This window comes from Rhea americana, unplaced genomic scaffold (genome assembly GCF_003343005.1).
Source record: "Rhea americana isolate MKP2758 unplaced genomic scaffold, rheAme1 scaffold_223, whole genome shotgun sequence".
Taxonomy (NCBI): Eukaryota; Metazoa; Chordata; class Aves; order Rheiformes; family Rheidae; genus Rhea; species Rhea americana.
The window spans coordinates 1,015,086-1,039,605 of NW_028186339.1; the positions used below are offsets into that span (position 1 = coordinate 1,015,086).

Genomic DNA, 24,520 nt, shown 5'->3' on the forward strand with positions numbered 1-24,520 from the left:
CTATACACATTTGCCTGAATACTATGCCGTAATAAGCTATTATGTAAGAGAAGACTTAAGCTAATCTCAGCCCAGAAACATGAAGCCCTGTTCCTTCCCTGCTGCCAGCTGCGAGCTGGTCTGTGGATGGTACGTGGCAGTGAAGGCAGACCTGCCACTACGGGCTGGCTGATGTCTTGTGGCATCACCGCAGCATTAGCTGTACCCTCCCATGGGCACAGGTATATCTGCAGTTGTTAAAGTCCTTCCCCAACTTTTCCCTATCACTCTGCATTTTTTTCTTAAACAGGTCATCACCAGTCCAGCTGTGATGTCTGTTTAATTTCCCAAATGATCTGCTGACTTACTTGTGGTTTAACAGGAACGAAAGCTTCCCGCAGGCTCGTTACACCCAGCAGAGACTACAGATGCCTTGCTGCAGCAGGAGGAAGCAAGTCGGTGCTGAAGTCATTATGCCAAGCACCACCACTCTCCATCCTCTATGTAAAGTCGCTGACAACATTTTCCCCTTTTCTTCTTCTATAGTGCCAAGTAGAATGAGAAGGTTAAACTTGAAGGCTATCACATGACCTTCRGGTTAGATATCCACTTCTTTAAAAAAGCCCCACATACAGAAAAATATTTTTAAAATCACAGAAACATGTAAGGGCCAAGGGCTAAATTTGCTMCCTAAGGTGAATTGCACACAAAGTCTAATATTGCTTCCCAGAGAAATACTTAATAAGATGCTTCCCAGACTGAGTACTCTAAGCCAACATTTGAATCAAAARTTTGTTCCAGTACCCAACCATATGTCACAGATGCAAATCCACWGTCTTTGAAACACCGTACTCCCTTACTTTGTTCTTCATACAATAATACAGAAGTACTAAAACYGGAACAGGTAAATATTTTCATCTCCATTTTTTCAACTTCAGTACTTTCAACTTCAGCATCTGTCTGCTCAGTCCTCTTTCACATATCCACATTTCTTTTTCTTGCCCAAATGGAGGGTATCTAGGCCAACAAGCAGATCGCTGGAACTGCAGAAGTATTGTTGTGAAAYCCCTCACTAAAAATCCTGCTGTGAATCAAATTCACTAGGATCATATGATACTACTCAATTTTACTCACAGTAAGAGCCGCAGGTAAAGCTTCAAGTGACGGAAGTGTTACTCAATATTCAGTTTATAAATATTAACATGTTTTATAAATATAAATACTCAGCTTATAAACATCCACTGGAGGATGGAGTGGCTTGCACACTCCATATATAGTCAYCCATGGCTCACCAGTGGCTCGTTGTTTCATTCTGAGGCTTACTGAATGGAGCAGTTCATATGTCTTTGCATATCATCAGTTTTTAGGCTTTCAGTTACTGAGGCATAGGGTCAAAATGTATGAGCCTTAGTTTTGCATTAACACTATAAACCATCAAAACAACTCATTAGCTATGATTCATCTATTTGTGCAGAAACAAGTAAATGTCAGTACTGTCAGGAAAGGGAAAAGCTTATGATTAAGCTCTGGCTATATTTGTTCCCCATAATATCCGCTTTGAGATAGCATTCAAATGCACTTTTAAAAGATTCAGCACTGGATTTTCCATCCACCTCATTCAGACACTAGCGCACAGTATTAATACAGAAGAACATTTATGTAGAAACACATACCTTTACATTCAATACTCTTGCAAGAACAATGTCTTGTAATTAACTTAATTAGAAAAGCAGAAAAATGTTTCAAAACAAAATGGTAAAGGATAATTGGAATAAGCATTGTTTTTAGACAAATATAGACACCAAGTCAAGGATAGTCTATGTTCAAAGGAAAAGTCATGCCTAGTTCTCTGTTGTCTCAACTGAATGCTTTAAGCATTGACAGTCTTAACCTTTCTGTAGCATGAATTTTTGATCTCCTCTCAAAGAGAAACACGGAAACCACCCAGCTTTACAGCATGTAYTGAATAACTAAGCAATCTATATCATAACTCCACTGAGAGAACCTCCAAATATGTCCTATCCATCAGCAAGGACCATGGAGGGAACTTCTAAACAAGAGTCATGTCAGGATGCTCAATTTACCTTAGGGTCACCTTTTTTTGTCCAGGTCTCAGTAGTGATAAAGTGGTAGAGCAGGTAGGGCCCAGTACATAGACTGTCTTTCTGTCTCATGGGAAAAGGCTCTCAAATGAGGAAAGAGCTCTGAAATTGGTGCAGTCTGAGTTAATAACAACAATAATAAAAATGAATATGGTACTTGCAGTCATTTCAAGACTATTATACCATTGGGTATTTTGAATGTGGAATTAAGTCATTTATTTAAGGTATMATGTAACAGCTCTAGAACCAATAAACACAGACATTTTATTTATTTTTTGATTTACCAATGTGTTTTGTATGTAGATCSCTAGTGTTCTACCATGTCATGAGTGCACAACAACAGCAGGTAATTATCATCTTATCCCTAATTAATTTACTCCCAAATGAGCACTGCACTTTGAAGGAAATAAATTGTAATTTTATCCTGGAAGACCACATCACACATATGGGACAAACTGTTACCTTTCTGATTTGTATCTATTACCTAAMCATGCAGAGTCTTACTATAAAGGAGCTCAAAATAATTCTAAAAATATCCAGTTACTTTAGCATATAAATACTGTCTCTTTGTCTTTGAAAAAAATCCTTATGAGGGAAACAGCCAAGTTGTTTAAGGCTTATTTTTGTTACATCTCACATGGACAGGCCTCAAATACTCATTGCTGTTTAATCAATTTTTAGATCTGCTTTCTCAAAATATCTGTAAGTTCAACCAAGTTCTGTTGGTGGTGTTCTAATATGTTGGTATTTTCCTTGGGTTACTTCACAGAGTAGTACAAAGTCTGACATTGGTGCTAAATCTCATAAATTTAGCAKTTCTGTTTCCCTCACAAATACATTTCGTTGAGGAGAAAAAATACAGGTTGTATGAAAGTCCTCATTTTAGCTTAAAATCTTCTCATATTGTCCTTACTGTTTTCATAAAGTAATGGCAGTATTATGCTCTGCTTCTGAGGTGTGCCTCAGAAGGAGTGAGTTCTATTTATATGCTAGYTGGGTTTGGGKTTTTTTTTAATTAAAAAAATATATAGAGAGTCAAAATCAAAAATGAAATGAAATGAAATGAAAATTCAACATTAATCCAATAGTATTGAACAAAAGCATGATGGTAACATTGCACTTGACATATACAATCCTTATTGCTTTTCTTCACCTCTTCAAAATTCTTAACTAAGGAAATGGCCAATACTGTAATACAAAGACCAGCACACAGAAAATAAAAATCTAAAAATAGCTTTCCAATAATATCCAGTGATTCAGCATGTTAGAAGATACTACACAGATTTYACAAATATCAATGCTTATCATGTTGCAAGAAATCTCACTATTAATTTCTTAGAACACTAATTACTGCTTTTATAATGGCTAAATCAAGCCAGCACAGGTATCTCTCTCTAAATACAATCAAGCTATCTCATCTGTGTATTGTGCCTATTAACTGACTAATGAATGTTAATTTTTAGGTGAGGGAAATTTGGTACTTGCATGACATAATTTCTATAGAAACAAGGATTTACGCACTGAATCTAATATGCMTGCACAGCGACACAGATTGATGCCAAGTACTAAGGGAGCAACAGACCTATCTGTCTATCTAGTCTTAGGCAAAGGTTTTGGTCTTTYCCACAGCAATGTCTTTAAGTCAGTAGCAAAGAGAAGAACATGAAGTATGCAGTCCTTTAAAGAAATCTCTTCAGCCCTTCCCACTGCTCCAGCCTATTATTTCAATTTGCATATCAAAAATATGCATATCCCCTGTTATCTGAAGACTGACCATGGCAATGCATATTGAGTTTTGTACACATACCCCTATAGTCCTTACCTCAACATTTTGTGTCCTCTCTCCTCTAAACCGTCAGCCTGTTTAGAAAATCCTACAGGAAAGACTTGACTGTTGCTAGCCTCTTTTTCCCCAAAATAATATGGAAAGGACTTCGGTGTGCACCGAAACATCAGCACAGAGAAATGTAAATCCTTCCATTTGTGCCACTACTGTCCCCAAAGGGCACAGCTGTCCTCTGCTGCCCTTCATTTCCCCTAGGAAAACCCCCTGGTTTTGGGGTACAGAACATCTCAGAAAGGGAGAGAAGGAGAATGGGAAAGAAGAAAAGTAGACTTGAGTCCTTTTTGATTGAAAGAGAAGAGTCTGCAGTCCTACTTTTGCTACAGACAGCCCAGGAAACCTCCCTTGCTCTTCCCTGGAGAGGCACTCCAAAAGAGCCAGCATTTACATGTTGACCCCAGGGTAATGAAGACACTTCTTGCATGCCAGCCTGTGTCACGGTTTTAAGTAGCCTGTTGGGTTTTGAGCTGACCTTACCTCACCTGGGTGAATATAACTCGCACTAAATTAATTTTCTCGGAGAGAGAAAAAATAAAAAAGAGGATCAATATTTATTCCAGGATCAAAATGCTTTTCACTTAAAGAGCTCAGCAGTCAATAAAAATGAGGAGCAATCATTTTGTTCCCATGACAAACAAAAGCTTCCTTGCCAGGAGACATGGTATATTGACAGTAGTCTGTAAGCAGAGTAGCACGCATAGTAATAGCGTGGTATTTTGCTGCAGTGGATTTTTATTTGTTGACACTACTACTTTTTGCTTTTAAACAGCAATTTAAAAAATCTAAATATTTTACTTTACCATTTAATAATATAATTAAAATAGTCACAATTCATAAACACTTGAGAGAGATTTGGGGGAGAGGGGAAATATTAGCTTTATTTAACATGTCCTAATTTAAATATCAAGGCCACAAGTAATGACTAAGAACTCATCAACCAATTCAAGATGCAAGGAACAGAATGGATGGGGTTTGGGGAGAGGGCTCCTTTTACTTTATTATATCGCAATTAATTTGGGAGCACACCAAGCTACTACCAAAAATGTCACACCCGATTAACTTCCCTACATAGTCTTTCTATTAACCATGGCAGGTCAAATAATTAAGGAACTGAAGGTGCCTTCGTAATGAGACCCAACTTGAGGACACTAATCTACAATGACACCAGTACCCCCTTCCCATACTACCTCACAGGCTTAGTAAGAGATCCTTGACCTTATGTCACGGAGGGAGTAATCAGAAAGGTTTCTCTCTGAACTGTATTCATGTGGCTTCCAAGAAAACTTCCAGTTTTCACCCTGTCATACCTATTTGTCATTTTGGGGGCTTGAGYCTGTTTCAAAAGATGTCATAAGCCAGCCTTGTCACCACCTGCTACGTTGCATAGACCTCTAAGGCAACCTTGTTGCTGGCCGAGTAAATACAGCTTGCATTAGCCACCCACTGATTTCTACATGTATGAACAGCTCGGGTCCTGCAGTTCATAAAATGGCATGAGCAAAAGGCAATAAATGGTTGATTAAAGACCAGGTCTCCACAGTTTGTCACATGTTTCAGAACATGCTTTAAACACTAGTGACAGCAGTGTTTCCTCAAAGATATTGAACACATTTCTTTCTTTCCAATGGTCCTTAATCATACAAAATATAACCTGTTGCGTTAACACTGCACCATGAGGGAGTATATTTCTTCCTTTTGGTTTTCAGGATTATTTCTGATTGTTACTTTAACTCGTTCTTCAGAAAAACAGCATCTCTAAAAGTGGTCAGTGAAAATAAATAGCAATGCTGATGCAATGAACTCACTCTTCAACAAGGAAAGAGATTGAGGCTGTGTGTATTAATGTATCCTCTAAGTGCAAAGCAACAGCTAGGCTTGAAGGTGATCTGATGTTATATTATTGAACATTAAAACATGGATATTAATGTGGATTTATAGTTAATACAATATTTAAATATAACCAAAAGTATTATTTTACCTTATTTTTACAGGAGTTATTATTACTTTTACAGTGCTTATTGAACCTCAAGAAAACTCCTTAGCTGAAAATTGGTGGGATTAAGAACATAGTTTAAAGAAGTATAATCTATCCTTCTTGCTCTGTTCTTATCCTTTGCTTACTATTCATTTACAGTCACTGGGAATGTGGATATATATATATATATTTTTTACACCACTCTGGAAACACAGCAATAGCTTCAAACATGGAGAGGATGGTGCAAGCTCCTAGTAAATCTCCAAGCCCCCCTAWTTCATAAAACACTCAAACTGAGGACAGAACTTATACCTGAAGTGCTAAAAACGTATGCTACATTTCATCTTTGCCAAGTGGTTAAGAAGCAATAGGTGAGTCAGTAGACTTGAAGGTTTCTTTGTCTGACTCGGTGCGCACCTCGACACTGAATCATGGTAAGACTGTAACACCACAGTAGCAGCAGCTATGCAGATYTATCATTCAGATTCACTTCAAGAAGCTGAGCACAGAGTACAGACCCCATATAACTCACTCCAGGAATTCAGTGAGATAAAATTCTGCACACAGTGCAACTAAAGGAGCCATTCTATGCATTTTTTACCACTGCGTGTCTACAGATAACGTCTACGAGACTGCAACTTGGGTAGCTAATGATGACATGTCCAGCCTCCCCAAATATTCCTGTCTTGGTCTGATACTTCTCTATGATCAACTACCAAAAAAAACAAAAGAACAAAAAAAAGCAACCGAGACCACTCCTCCAAACACTTAAGCAATCTTCTAGTTTCTGAATCATTATGGAGTTATTTCAGAACTTTCTTGCCATAGATTAGAGAGATATAAATCTCCACTACTCTCAGAGACAGTTGGGAGTCTTACAAATTTCATATATTTGCATGGCGTTTGGGAAGAGACAGAAAATATATCACAGAATTCTAAAAAGTTGAGAGATGTTTTAATGAATAACATACTAACAACAGAACTACATGCTGCTCTGCATCTTCCTAATACTTGCTGGGTTCACCACAATATTTGGCATACTAATTCCAAAACTAAATTTCWGACTTTTTAAAGCATAACTTTTTATCACTCTGCTTTATCAATTTCCAGAATAAATTAATACACGAAATGTCTACACACAAAGAATACTAAGATAATAGTGTGAAAGCTTTGGGTTTTTTTTTTTATGAAACTACCTTTCAAAAATCACCTGTGTGGGGACTAAAAATGTCTTTTGAAGTGAGTAAGTAGTAACAAAAGATGTCTGAATAACGTGTGTCATAAAAAACTTACAAATATTTTACATTTTCATGAATACTTTGTAAACAAGCTTAATAAACTTGACACTCTCCAGTTTACATTCTCTATCACTAATTTTAACCACTAATTATTTACAAGAACAGAACAGTAGGTCAGAGTAAAAGGCAATCTGTTGTCACAAGAGAAATATCTARCTATTATACTGAGGTTGATATTCTAAACTGCACAAGAAAGACAGCCAACTACAAGGCAACTGGCTTTTAATAGAGAGTATTCAGTGAACCAGTGTCAGTGAATCTACTGGATTTTAACAAGTTAAAATATTTTAATAGTACAGCTTTGTTCTTTATTTTAATTACCTTTCCCTAAGGTGCCAAACAACATTTAAGCRTGCACTTTATTTGCTATTGAAGCCAATAGAACTTTTAGTGAACACTAAAGTTAAATGCGTGCTTAATGAGATTTGCTGAATCAAAATGCATAAAAGCCTGTACGAGCAGATTCAGATCCCAAAGGCACTAGTGAAGCCCACCCTGAGCTTTGCAAAAGGGCCTCCAAAATGAGAACAAAAATGTTATAACTATGACATGACTACTGCACATCAGTCTTTCTGAAATACTTGTCATGCAAAATATGTACCAGACTTTACAGTCTTTTACAGTAGGAGGGAAAAAAAATCCCTTGAATTTACCCTAAAACACTAATTGAAAGCTTTGTGGAATTCTGTTTGGCAGTTAAGCGATGCCCTTTGACATGAGACAACTGTTGATTTGTCTCGTATTTCTTTTAAAAAAGAGAATGTAGTACGATTAAAATGTTTTAGTTATGGGGAGCAGGAAGGAATGGATGGATGGAGCTAAAATGCATGTTTAGCTATCTGTTCCTCTCTGAAAGAGAAGAAACTTAATCCAAGATTAGTATCTCACTTCCTCAATCATTCAGACAGACTGCACAATCCTCTTCAAACCTGCACATGAACATCTGCATTACACTGGATGATACTCATTCTCAGATTAAATTAAATTATCTGTATCCCCTCTAAAATTTTTTTTAAAAAAAAAAAAAAAAAAAAAAAAAAAAAGACTAGGATTTCTTTGTAGTGTGGAGGAGTTTAGTTTAACAAATAACTCAACAATCATTATATGTAGCATATAAAATATAACATTGCTTTTTATTAAAGTATTTTGCATGACATTTAAACGGCTTAACAGAACTTTTAACTGAGTAACAACTAATAAATGTTTTCCTTGGCAGTAAATATACCAAACAAAAAGATTTGACTCAAAGAGCAAAATTCTTCAGATTTCTCACTTACTGTAAAAGTATTGGTAAGTCAGATTTGAATGCTATTTCCTTCTTTTCTAGCTTATGTGGAAGATCTAGTTCTAATATCAAATATAAGACAGACATTTTCTCTCCAGAAAAACTAACAATGTTTTGGAAAAACATTTAGCAGTTTGTTTTAATGACATACTATCATTGATACTTCATCAAAGATGCTGTCAAAATCAGCATCCAGAGTTTAAAGATAAAATCYTGCAAATTTAAATTCTGAACGTACCAAAGCGCATTCAGACTTGTCATTTCATTAGGGCAGTCATTAGCATGGAAAGAGTTAACCTTCYCTCCTCTTTCTAAAAGTAAGAGAGGCTAGGAACAGCTGTCACTCAGGTGATGAATACAAGCTGCCAGCCTTTTAAACAGCAGGTACAGTATTTGAGCGCAGAATTAATTAGCATTCAAAAAGCCTAAACACTGCTTGATAACTCTGCAAGATAATTTTTGCCCCTTCCTGCAAATTAATACTGCTATTAAGATGAGCAAGGACACAATGCATTTTGTAATTGTACCCTTTAAACAAAGTTTCACAAATGACAAAGTAGAGCTTCTAGCCAAGAAAGCGCCAAGGCAAAGAAAGCATTACTGCAAAGAACACACCGGAAATTTTTGCACAGTATTTTGAATACACATATAACGTGAACGCCCAGATAAATGCATGAAATGCTTTCTCCACATAAGCACTGATTTTTAAAAAGTTTCTAAACGCTTTAATACTAATTGTCTCAAAAGTCTTCAACTTTCCTACAAGAGCCCCTTTTAATATACACATATATGCTGAAACTATGAGTCAACAAACCCACAAGATTATCCTTCAAGCATCTTAGAAAACATGGCCTCCACCAAATGCTGTTTCAGCACTGCATCAAAGTCAAACCAACCTGCTGTGAGAAGCCTTCTTCCCATATACATCATTTGATTTAAATCACGAGCATATTTTAAAAAGCCCAGAAATGATTGATGTCAGAATTTTAACGATGTTTAATAAGTGGCCATCTGTCAACAGTCAAGGAGTTAAAAAAAAAAGCAGCACATTATTAGTCCCCAAAAGATTAGAAATATTGATGCTAATTAAAAAGTACATTACCACTATCTCAAAGCAATGTCTAAACACTAATCAGCCTTCAAGTCCAGCAAAGGCAGGGGAGGGGGCTGGGTCTGCACACATGAGAATTTCCCCTAATGGGTCATCTCAGTTGATAATCTCTGCATCAGTTTTATGATCTTGTACAGATCTGAACTTAGCAAATATTATCCACATGGAAACTCCTGACTGCTCAAACAAGCAATTAAACCCCGATCTGAAGTATGAAAGAATTCTTTATTTTTAACTTACGTTTTCCAAAGAAACTTTAGGCACATTTTTACAATGAATTGTGAAAAACAGAAATACACTAAACGTGTCATTTCATCATTATTTATTTTTTCCAGTTTCCCTTATGCAGTCATTCAAAACAAAGTAAGACCTGGCATCATGGTGCCTGGACATCTAATTAATTGCACTGGACTAAACTGCAATATATTAAGTATTTTTATTGGAGAAATGGATTGATGTCACATGTGTACAAGGCACCTGCAGAAGCACTTTTCACTGCTGGAGCCCGGCTTAGGCCCGGGGCTCCAGAGGAAGAAGCTACGTAAAGGTAGGTAGCTCAGGCTGCTGCTAACATTGGCTGGGCATTCTGCCTTCAAAATGAATAGCCGGTTTACTACCTTTCAAAATGTGATTATTTATTGACATTTCCACAATTCATTGTGATGAGAATCTCTTTTGTGCACATACACCTCCAACAAATGGCAAAATTYGTGCTTCACAACTGAACAGCAGTGGCCAGCAACCCATAATGTGCTTTCTCCCCTAGGACATAAAACATTGCCAAAACCCTACGTTATTAACACTCACAAAGCAGCAAAGCCATAGGACATTGACAAGCACTTTCCTGCCCCTTGGTATATGAGAGGTGCATAAGCAAGGTGAAATGCTTAGATATGGTCYTGGAATCCGTATTTCTAGATCTGGATCACTGACTCTAAGCCTGGTTCATCTGCTCACGGATCTTTGGAGGCCAACCGAGAAGCTTGGCAAGGCCAGAGGCAAGGCGCAGACCCCGGGCACAGAGGTGGTGGGAGCTCAGAGAAATGGCAACATAGCCAGGAGTATCACACCGTGCGCAGGCAAACGTGGCAAGCTGAGAAGGGCCGCAGYGGTCGCTGCGGAGAAGCAGAGCCACCCAGACAAGCGAGGCCAGGGGCCACGAGAGCCCATACATAATTAAGATCGGTCATTTCTTCACAGTGCTTTTAACTGCAAACTTTTTTACTTGTCATCAACTTACTGTCTCCCCAGTGCAAGGCAACCTCTACTCTTCCTCCTCAGGCCAGGGAATCCATTCATCACCATCAAGCGAAACATATTCCTGCTTTTACGTGCCATTTTTAAAGCCACCGCTTCCCACAGCCATGACCCCTGATCCTGATTTTCCCTCCTCCACTCCCTCGCTGCATGCTCACAGCCCTCTGGTCTCTCCTCTCTAAGAAATATTAAAAAGCTTAAGAAAGATGTCCCTGGTTTTGATTACCCTCTCCCGATCGCACTCCTTGATCTTCAGCATAAACACTTCAATCATCCTGGCATTTTCATTGACTCAAATTAAATGCAGGGCCAGTAATTACTTTGCAGTCCCCTTGCCCTTCGCTGCACGAGTCTCCCAGCTCACGCAGTGACAAAGTATTACCTCCCAGCTACTTCAACGGCTTCAGACYCGCTTGGGAGATGAGCCTGGCACACGGGGTCTCTTCCGCAAGCCTTGCAGGGCTTACACAGTWCTAGCTATGGGCAATCATAGTGCTCTTCTCCTGGGGAGCTCCAGGGCTCAAACACAGCTACACAAATTTTCCACTGACCGGCAGGTTCCTCGGGGCGATCAGGAAYGCTAGGTACAAGATCCCAGGTATTTCACAGCCTGCTAAATGTAAATTCCATGGAGCTGGTGCCCAAAAGGAAATCTGCAGCGCTTCGGAGGTAAATTCAGGACAGCAAGCTCAAACAGGTRTACACCTGTATATGAACAGATACATCGGTGCACAGCTTTCCATACATGATTTGTGTCAATATTCACTAGATTTGTTTTAAACCATCAATACATTTTGATTCTTTGTGCTTCACAGATTCGCCTCCTGACTCTGTGCAATGATTGCACCTTACAGTTGTCAAAGCAGAAGTGCAGTGTATTAAACGCTGGATAATTGTAAGTTGGGGCATATAGCACTAAGGAGACTGTAGGAGTTAGTGGGAAGAAGGGGGATTTGTTTTGATTTTTTCAAGAGTCTGGACATGACTAAAGCTTTTTCCAGTGGGCAAAGAAAATACCCCTTTTTTCTCRACAATTTGGAAAGTTGCTTGCTATTTTGGGCGGGGGGGGGGAAGGGGGGAAGGGAAGAGAAGGAAGGATACCATTTATTATAATTTACATAAATAATAATAAACCTCYCTTCTGCTCCTCTTTTACTATCTTACTACTTGCTCAAACAAGTCGTGTTACACCGAGGTTTCTGCAAAATCGGAAGGGAAGTGAGCTAGCTGATGTGCAAACATGTCAGCCTTCACAGCTCACGCCCACCGAAGCGCCCAGCGCGGTCCACCCGACCCGGGRGCATTGCTTCAAGCTGATCGCTGACTCAAGACAACAACGCAGCTCTGGTCACAGTGAGTGTTTTCTCCGCAGCTGCAGGGTATAGAGGGTTTCCTGTTTGTTTTGCTTCTCCCCCCCCTCCCCGTTTCATAGGAAACCTCAGATTCTGAAGCGCAGCCCGGCAGCGCCAGGCCAAGTCCCCTGCCAGGATCCCCGGGCCCCGGCCCACCACCACCACCACCACCACAAAGGCCTGACTATCTCCTCGCCCGCCCTCGAGCGCCGTCGCCTCTCCGCCTGCRCTGTTGGTCCCGATCGCCGCTGGCACGCTGCAAAGCTGGCCCAGGCCGTGCGTGCTTCGCACGCTGCAATTTGAACCAGCTTCTTCCTAAGCGTTAAAGGCCAGCAGCGTGTAACTCACTCTCCAGCACTCGTCCTTCCTTTGCTCCTCGGCATTTCTGAACCCGATTCCAGTTTACACCTGGGTACTTTGCCCAGCGTATCAAAGGAAGCCCATGAGGCAGTGGGCCTTCACAAATGCTGCATTTAACGTGCAGTTTGGGGGGCCYGGAAGGGAACAGGGCCCGGCGAGCTCTCTGGCGGGACCCGCGCGGAGCTCTCCTGCAAGCTGCCAGCGCACTGCGTGACAGTCTGCCTCTGCTTTCCCGGGGGGGGAGGCACTTCCTTCTCATCTCACCGGCAGGGAAATGGAAAGAGCACTTAAATTCACCACATGGACAACTGGCACCTTGGGGAGTCATTTCTCCCAGAAATCTTCGGATTTTAAACCCGTTCCGATGCTGCTCTCGGGGCTCCTCTTAACTCCAGCAATGCTCTGTAAAGCCAGTGGCTACAGTTCACYTACTGCTTGTACACTGACACACACACGCTCGTGTAAATAAGTACTAGGGAGACTTGGAAAAGGAGTAGTTTATCTATTCTGTCCTTTGACCGATTAGATGGTGAAGCCAAACGACACAGCTAGCACAGTGACAGCCTGTTACGGCRTCATTTTAAATCCTTCAGGACTTAGCATCTTATAAAATCTAAATTAAGAAGAATTATAAAATCTATTTATCTTTCATTATTTTTTAAATAAAGCTATTATTTGCATTACACCATTTATAATTATTTACTGGCATAATCAGTTGAGACATCCAAAGTATATACAATTTCACCTTGGGGCTTTCTGCCAAAATGCTGGTGTGGCAAAGCCGCCAAAGGAAATTTACAGTTAAGTAAATACTGCTGCAGGCACTTCAAAAAATCCATACACACAAGTCTATTAATACTAAMTTTCTTATATACAAAAATCCTAAATGAACAGGAGGCATTCATTAATAACATGCAGTCATGGACAAAGATTTCTCCTCATGCGCTCTGTGTGTCCTCAAATAATAGCAAGACAAATGCTTTTTCTTCTGTGAATATTTGGGTATTTCCCCTCTTTGTGATGAAATACTTGCACCTAACTTTTGTTATGAGTATATCAACGATTGTACAACATGTATATGCAATGAAATAGGCCTTTATTTTATGCTCCCTTTCATATGTTCATAGCACTATAAATTTAGATTTGTTATATCTAAGCAAACTAAATAAACTTAAAAGACACATTTCATCTGTGGAAAGCATGCAGGGAACACCCAGATTCCTGGATGGATATTACTTGTTTGGCTAAGCGGAATTAGGCCACAGGCACACACCTAGCAATTAACTGAGGTCCTGAGGACTTTGAAAAGGGGCACCTGAACAGATTTTCCMATCTGCTTCCAAAATGGCTGGTCAGTCAGCCCACTGCCAGGTCAACAAATAAATAAATTWAAAAAAAAAAAGTTGTAAATGACAGTAGCTACTAGATGTTCAAAAAGAAAATGAGCAAATCTACGTAACTCCCCTCCTTGGCCAAGCAGAGGAAGCACCATGCGCTTTTTCCGAGTACAAACATGTGTCTCTGAAMAGTAATCCTGCTTCTCCTAATTGTTTTTTTGTGTTTATATGCCAGTAACTTTAGCTGAATTTAGAAACCTCTTTAAAAAGTAGTTACTTGAAGACACCTTACAATGAACCAGATCTCCTGGAGGAAGATAATAGCCTAAAGAAAAAGCAGAATTGCACAAACTCCTTTGCACAGGCATAGACTTGGGCTTTCGAAATGATCTAAAGTATACTGGGACTACGTGGTATGTGAACAAATAACGTTTTTTTAAAACCTCAACCTACGAAACCTTTCTATTCAAACCGAGATGAGCTGCACTAGCAGCTGCTGAAGTGGTGACGCTCCCATTCTACGCTGGAGCGAAGGAGTGCTTTCTTTCGGGTCAAAACCCTACTCCTGAACATTGCTAAAAACAGCCTCCATTTGTTACATAGATTATGAACTGTGAAGAACATGCACAAAGGTATTCCTCCTGCTAAGCCTGCAGCAAGGCACAATCAAGTTGCAGATGATAAACTGAGTCAAGCGTCGCACAAATCAATCTACCTCCCTGTAAATGAACAAGTTGCGCACATAATCCATTTCCTAGCTATTCCTAGCACACTGCGCAAGCATTTTAAAATGTGTCTCACATGGCAGTTCTTCTAATACCTTTAATTAAAACACTAYCAGAAGTTAAAATGAAAAGGGATTTTTTTTTTTAATGCACTAAAACCTCAAGCTTCTGTTCTTTTATATTCTGGTAAAAAGGAAATGAACAACGAAGTCATATTTTGGGATTTAAGATAATCACAAGATTTTAAGTTGATGGGAAGGAAAGGGGCTTCCTTTYTAAATTTGCTTTTAACATATATAAGCCTTATATTTCTTTATTATTATAAAGATTCTCCCTTAAACTGTCACCCTTCTAATCTCTCCCAGTGTTTAGGCAGAGGTGTCTCTTCCCCAATAAAAGTGACAAATCAAGGCGCCTGCTGACTAAGAGGAAGCCACTTAATAATTACCTTTATTGGCAGTGCTGGCAGTCATTTCACACCCTCTGGATTTTGCTCTAAACGCACAATTTTTCCTATCATCCCAGTTTCCGTGGTGCACTGTGTATGAGCGTGAGCCTGCTTAAAAAAAAGAAGCAAAAGGCCATCTCTCGGCAAGAAATTCAACTTGGCTGGTTTGGATTTTTTTTTTTTTTTTAATTAAGCAAACTGGAAAGCCAAACTGAAATGCCAGCACGGAGTAGCACGTTAATGCCAACAGGCATATCACCAATGTCAGCGGATCCATACATCAAAAGGCTGGTACCACTGAAACAGAGGACAAAAGTAGCTGATTATCTTCTATGTTGACACCATATATAGTGTGGCTGCCGTGTTCCATAAAGCGTCCGCCAACAGCAGAGACAAACCCTGAGCTCACCTCCCGACTCCTGAGCAAGCTGCTGCAACTGCTAGAGCTCCCTGTGCCCCTGCTCTTTCATTTGCCTCTTCCGTCCTCCTCCTCCTGAGCTGCAGCCCATTGCTTTGGCACAGCGCAGCTGTAAAACTTCAGCACGTCTACTGAGCATGAGACAGCAGGCGTTTCCAGTGCTTTGTAACTTTGAAGAATCTAGGTAGATTTTTTACAAGGAAAACCACAAAAACATAAGCCCTTAATAATTTTCAAATGCTTGGCCAAAGAATGAGCTCTGCTTCCCAGTGAAACAGAAAGTTTTGGGAGTGTTTTCACATGGACAAAACAGCATTCTTCTTTACTCTTGTTCTCATAAATGGCCTGACTGTTTTCAGATGAACTTTTCAGGAAAAAAGAAAAAATGCATGCCAGAGCACACAATGGATAGAAAAAATACCTCAATCCRAACAGGAGAAACATGAAGAAGTTGTGAGCAGCTGAGAACAAGATTTCAAAATGAAAAGTAATAAATGATGTAAGATAAAAAAGCTACCAGCTCCACTCACAATTATTTATGTTACTGGAGTGCTTGGAGGCCCAAACTAGCACACAGTTGCATGCCAGGAACTGTGAAACAGTGAAGTCCCTGTTCTGAAAAGAAATATATTATCAGGTATTAAAATTATATCGCAGTAATACTGTAGTGCAATTCCAATGAGGGCCTGGTATAACTATGTCCCACTTGCAAAAACAAAACCTGACTTGAGATCCAGCAGATTGGAATAAATGTGGGATCTAACTAAAACATGGTACCAGGCTGAATACCAATTCAATGCCACTGCCAACGTATTTTGAGCAATTATTCCATCAGGTTGTATCGACCAGGAAAAAGATGTGTATGTGTGCAAGCCTGTGTTATACGCACACCTCTTCAGGACAGAACACCTATCTATGCAGGATAGATGGCTACAGACAGTACTTCTAATGGCCTTTTTAATTGGCACTATGATGATTAACTGSTGCCTTCACAAAACTCCAGGTGTTCTCATTACCAACCAGCATGATGTCCAGGCACACTGTGTGGGTGACCATTATTACTAAATAGTCATCAGATCATGAGACACAGATAAGATAAATTTCATACAAGTCTATGAACCCCAGAAATTGAAATCTACTACGGAGACAGCAAGAAAATGCCATTTCTTACTTAATTTGTTATTTCAGCAATGCCCATATGCTCAAATAAAACAAAAAAAGGCCTTACAAAAAGATACTGGAAAGAACAGGCTACATATGTCACAAAGATTAAATAATCTATACAGTATTTCTTACCATTGCAAAAAGGCTATTCTAATGATCCCCACAGACAAGAACAGAAGCTGGCCAAGCTAATGTGGTATCACATATCAGCAATTGTTGGGAAAAGTACAGATATTGGTAGCAGTTGCCATTGACAAAAATATTGTGACTACCTAACTGCTGCTGCTTTTCACCGAGAAAAATGCTTGTTCTTTTTTGCACAGGACTTGACCATCACTGCCTTCAACCAATTTTATGGAAGCAAAAAAAAGATCAGTCTGGTTAACCCATCACTGACAACTTCATAACTCTTATTTGAGCAGTGGAGACAACCACAGAAATGAGATGTGTGGAATGAGACAAGAAGAGACCTTGAGTATTTCTGCAGTTGCTGTATTGTTGATTTTTAGCTTTAGGAGTAAGGAGCATTAGCAGTTTTATTTATAAGGTATATGATTATACAGTCTTTCTCATTCCATAGGACCCCAAGTTCCTTTTCAAAGTGTAAAGTTTGCCCTGTGATATAAAAGCAAAGTCCAGTTGATATATGATACAAGGTAGAGAACATCTGGTACCTGCTTCCCACCCCTCAAAGTCAGACAACGAGCGGGTAGCAGGCTTGGCTCTCAGCAGGCTTCCTTCATTTATCTCCCTACCATTTCTCCTGACTAATAAACATCCTTCAGCCCCCAGCTATCCTTGCTACAGTCTGAACAAAATGCCCAATGCTATCTTCTACGCTCATCAGTATCCATCGGTACTCACCAAAGCTTATCGCAGATTACAGAACCTGAACATATCCATCTAATGGTTAAGGACATTACTGCCTGTTTTTTGTCTCAAGGACTTTCAATACTGTTACTTCAATGATTTAATACATTGCATACACACAAACATTTACAAGTCTGCAGTTTTCCACATTCTATAATAATTATCTTTATGATAACATAATACCCAAAATACTGATACTTGCATCTGATACTGTGTGCCACACATGTAACACTGAGGGCTAACAACCAAGGGCCTATTCACGTAGATTAAATTGGCAACACCACATATAAGCACATGAATGTGTCCAATACACTATGAAGAAACATTTAGTTATTTTAAATTATTCTGTAAATAATCTTGGATAACATTAACACCATCTTAAATTCTATGAATGATTTAGGATTTTGTCACGCACTGACAAAGGACTCAGATTCTCATTAGAATTATGTAAATCTACTTATATAAATCTCCTGTCAGCTTCAATCCATTAAAAATAATAAAGGTATGTTCAAAATTAGGGACCAAAGCAAATTTTGTTTAGACTTAACGGATTCAATTTTCTATGCTGTTAATCGGATAGTGCTGATACACTTTTCACTTCGCTTCGCCTTGACAATGCAATCTAATAAGATATTTGACTGCATTTACACCACATTGTTAATCTATAAATGCTGGTCATAATTTAATGGAGAATCAACTCCAACTGCATGTCGAAATTAACTATGTGAGCAGTTACCATTASTAAGTCCGTACTCCCAAACTTCCAAGAGCTTCCAGGATCATCCTGAGGCTGCATGGGGAGCATCTGGTATTTCACGCCTTTTAACATCCCCCGCACAGACAGGATCAGCAATGAGGATGACCCTGCTGGTCAGTGCAGGAGAGACTTAGGTCTGTTCCTGTCCTCGAGGTTCTCCTGTCTTATTAACTGGCTATTCATTATTGTCCTTTCTTCTTCCTACTCCCCTTCCCCCCCCCCAAAAAAAAAAAATGAAGCTTTGCTATATCTGAAAAGGATCTGAGCCTAACTAGAAGTCAGGGGAAAGATAGGCTGCCCTGTAAAGAGATGGGAGCAGCTGCTAAAAGTACATTTTTGGTCTTGAGAGAAAAGCGCACGTAGGGGTGACTGCTGAAAGTTTGACAGAACCTACAAAAGAGGCTACCTGCAAAACGTGGTGGTTGTTCTGATGGAGAAGACTGAGTCCACAGCTGCATTTCCTGAGCTGGGCCGATCACCACCAGAAGGAAGCCATGAACTGATTGTTCAACTATTGCACTTCTATTGGTACAAAACACTTTTAGGCCAGTTGACTATCCACCTCAAATATACATGTGGTATGCAGTTACACAGAGAATAATTCTGGGGGTTGCCTTTAGTTGCAGCCTTATGGTAAGAAAAACATCTGGTTACTGAGAAATACACCCATCCAAGTGCATCATCTCCAGCTATGTTGCACCAAAACCATACAGTACAGTAATGTATTTTTCCATCTCATTTGAACTAAGTCAAGGTATTGCCAAGAAAAAAACAGCAAACCCACCAACCAGTCAGTTGTCATCCAAGCATGCTTTTTAATCATGACAGTAATGCTTGAGCAAACTGGCTTTGAGAGATTTGAGAGTTTTGTGTTTTTGAGAATTTTCTAAACTAGTTTTAAATGTATTTCAATCAATAAGAATTAGTTTAAGTTGTACTTCTCTGTAAAAGAAACTAGTGGAAATCAATCTTCATTTAAATATACATGAACAGCTTAAAATTGCATCATATGCCATCACTAACACGCATTAGCTTCCAACTCCAAAGTAGATTTAAGTTTCATTATGGAGCTGAAGATATCATTCAGAAACAGATGCTAAAGTGTCATGAAAAGTAACTATCTTACTGAATAACAGTGAACTTCTTTCCAGCCTTAACAAAAAATTAGATGGGTTAAATAATAGATGCACTACTTTTAGATGATGTAAATAGCTACCTCTACAAATCACAGATGATGAGAAAAGAGTATTAATCTTCTTGGAACATATGCCCTTACATTCATGACGCACAGTAAGCTTGCCCACAGGAAGCTCATGCATTGGAAAAAAAGAAAAAAAATGGAACAATTGACATATATGACATGCTTATAAGAATAAATGAGCTGGTGAATCATGAATCCCAGCCTYTTCCCCAGAAGAACTGCTTTTACAGAAAAAATAGAAAATCAAAAAAAAACCCCAAAATATCTCTGTTTTGAAACAATCTAGATCTTTCAGGTATTTTSTAAATCTCAGAATGATTCTATTTAGCAATTTAAAAAAAGTTGTTCAAAGGTATCTTTACTTCCACTTTGATTTAATAAGGAGCTTGAAAAATAGTGCAACACAAATGAACTCAATACGTTCTCTGCCTTGGCCACCAGTAGACCGAAAACTATGTTTTAAAAATCCATTGACATGAGTCACGTTGCCTCGCCTCTAGAATTTTTATGGTTTCAGATATACCTGACACATGATTTTTGCTACCGTCTTGTTAACTCTCTTGAACTATTTGCAGCATTTCAGTGTACAGACTCAGAACGCTAAATTAAAGAGTAGATCTCAGTTTTTAAACCCTAGGGCAGAAAAGGTTGAGTATATTACAGAAAAGGAGTATTTTATTTCCAACTCAAGTTGCCAGCGAGCTCATTGCACTAGCTCAGCATCCCTTTCGCTGCTGCGGGAAGCGAAGGTATATTAAGCTCTAAAAGGAGCTCATGCTTCCGTCTTAGAAGCTTAAGAAACCCATTTCTGGAGTGATGAAAACTGCTAGAGATGGGTAGAGAAGACACTGGAAAAATGCCTCCTGGGGTACTAGTCCTACAAGCCTAAGCAAAATAGCACTGTACTGGTGCTTTGGTACTCCAGATATTACGAATTGCTGGGGGGCAAAGCTGTGCTATTGCCTTTAGAAACACTACAATAAAAGGGAAAAACAATTCTACAGTGAAGGAGGAGGGGAAAAAAAAGGAAAGGTGAATGCACACAATTGGTTTTTTGTATATTAACCAGATTGGCTTCTGTTACTAGGGGGCTTTTTTTGCATTCATTTCACTAAGAGAATATAATTTTGTGACGGGTCAGCAGACCAACTAAAGGACTTGAGTACAGCGAGGAGGCTGGCTGGTTCACGCACACCTTGTCAAATGGCTAGCTGCAGCTGTGGGCTGCTTTTCTCTGAGCATTCATATGTCAGCTAAAGAAATCACAGCTGAAACCTAGCAGGAAAGGAGAAATAAAAAGCACAGTATAGAGGAAAGGAGAGAGGGAGCGTTCATGTAGTTTACTGGGAGCAGCAGAGTAACTTCATGAGCAGGTACGAGAACAGCACTACGGTGACTGGTGCCACTCATAAGAGGTGCCTAGAGAGATTTTGCATAGAAAGGCCAAATACTAGAAGAATATGAAAGTAAACATGTAGCTTGTATCCATAGTTCCTAAAACTACAGCATTCAATTCTTAGGTAATCAGATTTATGACAGAAGAAAACAAAAAAACTCCCCCCTCCCCCAAGTCTCTCTGCCTTTTCCAAGAACAAAAACTCTAGAATAAAAGAAAAAAAAAGAATCACTTGAATTATGTGAAGTCAGAGGACACAGAAGGAAACTTTTAGCACACTGAAAATCAGGGATAAGGTGACTGCATAGGAAGCAAAAGCCATCTGCACAAGTGGAGCAATACTTCCTGTTAGGACTGATGCATTACAAGAGGTGACTGTGGAAGAAGGCTGCCTCAAAATACTTAAAATTAGATCCAAACCACCCACTCAATACAAGTTGCTTTTCAAATACTAGCTCTTCATGCAGCATTTTCCACTGTTTCATCTGCAGAAATAAATTCAGCTTGAGAAAAAAAAGGTATTTTTACAATTTTCAGTAACTAGAAAAGGCAAATCAATACTTCATAAAATACAATATGCACTCAGATAATTAATTTTCCACAAGAAGCTCAAATCTCACCAGTGAGAACAGTATAAAACAAAATTAATGACTAAATATTCTACACACAAAGAGAATAAAAAGATACTTTTTTATTCTAGTTAAACAGATTTAACGGGAAATGTTTTCTGTGGCTGTCAAACTGCCGCCAGTCTGAACACCTTGAATTCTGAACCTTATGGATAGTACTGTAATTGTCTTTTCTTATGTGTTTGTTAGGAGCTTCATATCCTAGCAAAAAGCTTTGCAAAGGGAAAGATCTCATTCATTTGGACTGTGCTTTGTTTCCATTATCCCCAAAGCGCATGTAGATTTTCTCCATCTCCTTCTTTGCAAGGTCATATCCTTTGGTCATTTTACTTGTTACATCCTGAGCGTCAAGACTCAGCAAACACAGCCTTAACCACACATCACCTTCACACAAAGAATTTCTTTAGAAAAGGCTATTTTGACATTGGATGCCTGCAGTTTGACTCTCTACTGCTTCTCAGTGAGATCAAGAAGAATACTTCACTTTATAATGCTCACCCTGAGATTGCATCAGTAATGAAACACTCCAAGCAGGGATCAGTTAGAACAGCAAAAGGCTTTAACATTTCCAGTGAGCAAAGGACTTGAAGCATACCACACTCCACGCTTTCAGAATAAAGAGGGAACTAAATGACACAGATGTGAAAAAAAAAAAAAAAAAAAAAAAAAAAAAACACTCCTGCTGTGGTGGAATTTCTTGAAAGAGCAAATGTGTGTGTAGAAAGTAGTTGCTCTGCTGCATAAAGCACTATGTTTTTGTTAACTATAGCTTAAAATCAACACACAATGCAAAACAATTTCCACTAGAATTTTTTCGACTAGTTTTTCAGCCTATTTCCACTTTGGTACTAAAGCAAATATGTGACTAGAAGGACTTTCTGAAACAAAGCATTGTATTGCAAAGGTTTCTTAAAGATGATTTATAACTTTATTCCCAATTTTCTAACATCATGCAGTTATACATGGAAAATGCCCCCAAAACAGAGAGCGAAGGAACACACCGTTTTGTTAATAAACCTAGATTTGCAGGATGTTTCCATGAATGCACGGATGACTCTATCTTTGCTCCTGACATTCTGGCCCTCCGGTATGACACGGTGCAAGACCACAACACTGGCAGTGGTCATCCTTGGAGACATGGAAACTCTTCAGGAGCCAGACCATGACTGAGTTTTGATCACGCCTGATATACTAGTTTTATATGGCTATGCATGGACAGAACAAAAATCTAGCTTTGCCTCTTTAGAGGGCAGGGAAGAAACTGTTAACTGCACCTACCCTAGCGCCACATTCTGCACTTGTGTACATCGGACTTTTCTCACTGTCTGAATCAAAGCAGAGGTAGTGCAACTGCAGTTTGATTTTYCATTTTTCAAAGTCTGTACAATTTTATCCTGAAGAGTCACAAATTAAAGATAGCTCCTATCTTTAAATCTCCTTTATGTGCCTTCACTATTTAGTCTGAAGCTAGGAAGGGGGATGCTACAGAGTCAGAGAGCATGAGGCTTGACTSTCCAACTCCTGTCACAATTACTGAAGACAAATATTTTTATTTGCATGCAGGACAAATACAATGCAGAAATCACATTCCCTACACCCACTTTTCAGAGCACAGGTTGGTTTTTTAAACAAAAAGGCTTAGAAACATGCTTTCAGATGTAATGAATTCTTACTAGGCTCAAATGGGGATGGCAAGGCCCATAGAGCATGGGTGGGAAAGTGAAGCTCAATGGGATAAGCCCTAAGAAGATGACAAAAGTCTGCCACTGACATTCACTCATGAAGTCACTCCTTGAGCTCGAGGGCTTTGGCACTGTCAGTCTTATATGCAGTCTTTGCTGAATATATAACTAAATCTGTTTAGACTTTAAAACTTCCATGTGTATTTTAAGCTTTCTTAMGGAGAAAACAATAGTATTACTTTTTTTCTTTTACATAACAATAGCACTGAAAAACAAAATGAATATCTCATTTTCTAAGAAACTGTGAGTTCAAAGAAATTCAAAGTGATCATCAACACCTGAAAAAAAAATTATTTCTTGATATCTACAAACTTGAGCTAAAGGAACCACTACCGTATCATCAGCCTCTCCAATTTAGAAGTATTCTTAAAAGACATGTACATATTTTAAAATACAGTGTATAATGTAATATAGATATGTCCTCTCTCTTCTGTGTATTGCTCTTTTATGGTTACAGTAAATATTTTGCCATATTTCAGTCTTAAAATAAGACTGGATATATGCTAGCATAAGGTAGTTTTCCATTAAMGTACATAATATTGGAAGATCTAATAAAAAACCTTCAGAGTCCACAAGGATTTTAGTTCAAGGTTTTCTTATTATACGATTAAATGATTGAACATCCACTGTGTGTACGAAGCAATGTTATTTATTGCATACCTTCTTCCAGAAGAGCACTCGAATATTTGCAGAGARGTACAAATGCATCATAAATTTTCCTGTAACTAAACATATTAAAAATGAAAACAACCGTTTTGTATTAAACATTTATACAGTGCCAAACAATGAATTTGGAATAAAAATAGCAAAATTGCTTAACTGGATCTGGACTGGTACACTTTAATTATATTTTATCCCAAGGTTATTGCCAGCCACCTTAGACTATTTAAAAGTGAAAAGCTAGATTATTTTCCACAACTCTTACATTTCTGTTTCCACAGTCATACAGAGTTACCACAGGTTTTGGTGCATAGTGTAAACTAAGTGTCTGGCCCCCTTCGTGCCCCATGGAAGATCCAGCACTCCAAGAAGGCACCTCCTGTACCCTCCTACACTCATTTCACAGCACAGTCTCCCCATCCATTTACTGGAGAGCTGCTGTGGAAAGGAGCCTTCCTGCACTCCCCCAAGGGCCAACATTTCCGTCCCTGYTCCATCTCCCAGATCGGCTCCTGCTCCCACTCTCCAGCCCGACCCGCTCGGGGCTGGGGGCTCACAGCTGCAGCGCCCTCCCACACAAGCAAAATTCCAGAGGTAAAACAGCTTTCTAC

The 24,520-nt window shown here is 39.1% G+C and overlaps 1 protein-coding gene across 3 annotated transcripts in view; it reads right to left on the minus strand.

Moving 5' to 3' along the window:
- MACROD2 (mono-ADP ribosylhydrolase 2) overlaps positions 1–24,520 on the minus strand; it is an 880,037-nt gene that overhangs the window by 455,652 nt on the left and 399,865 nt on the right. The gene's annotated exons all lie outside the window — the stretch shown is intronic.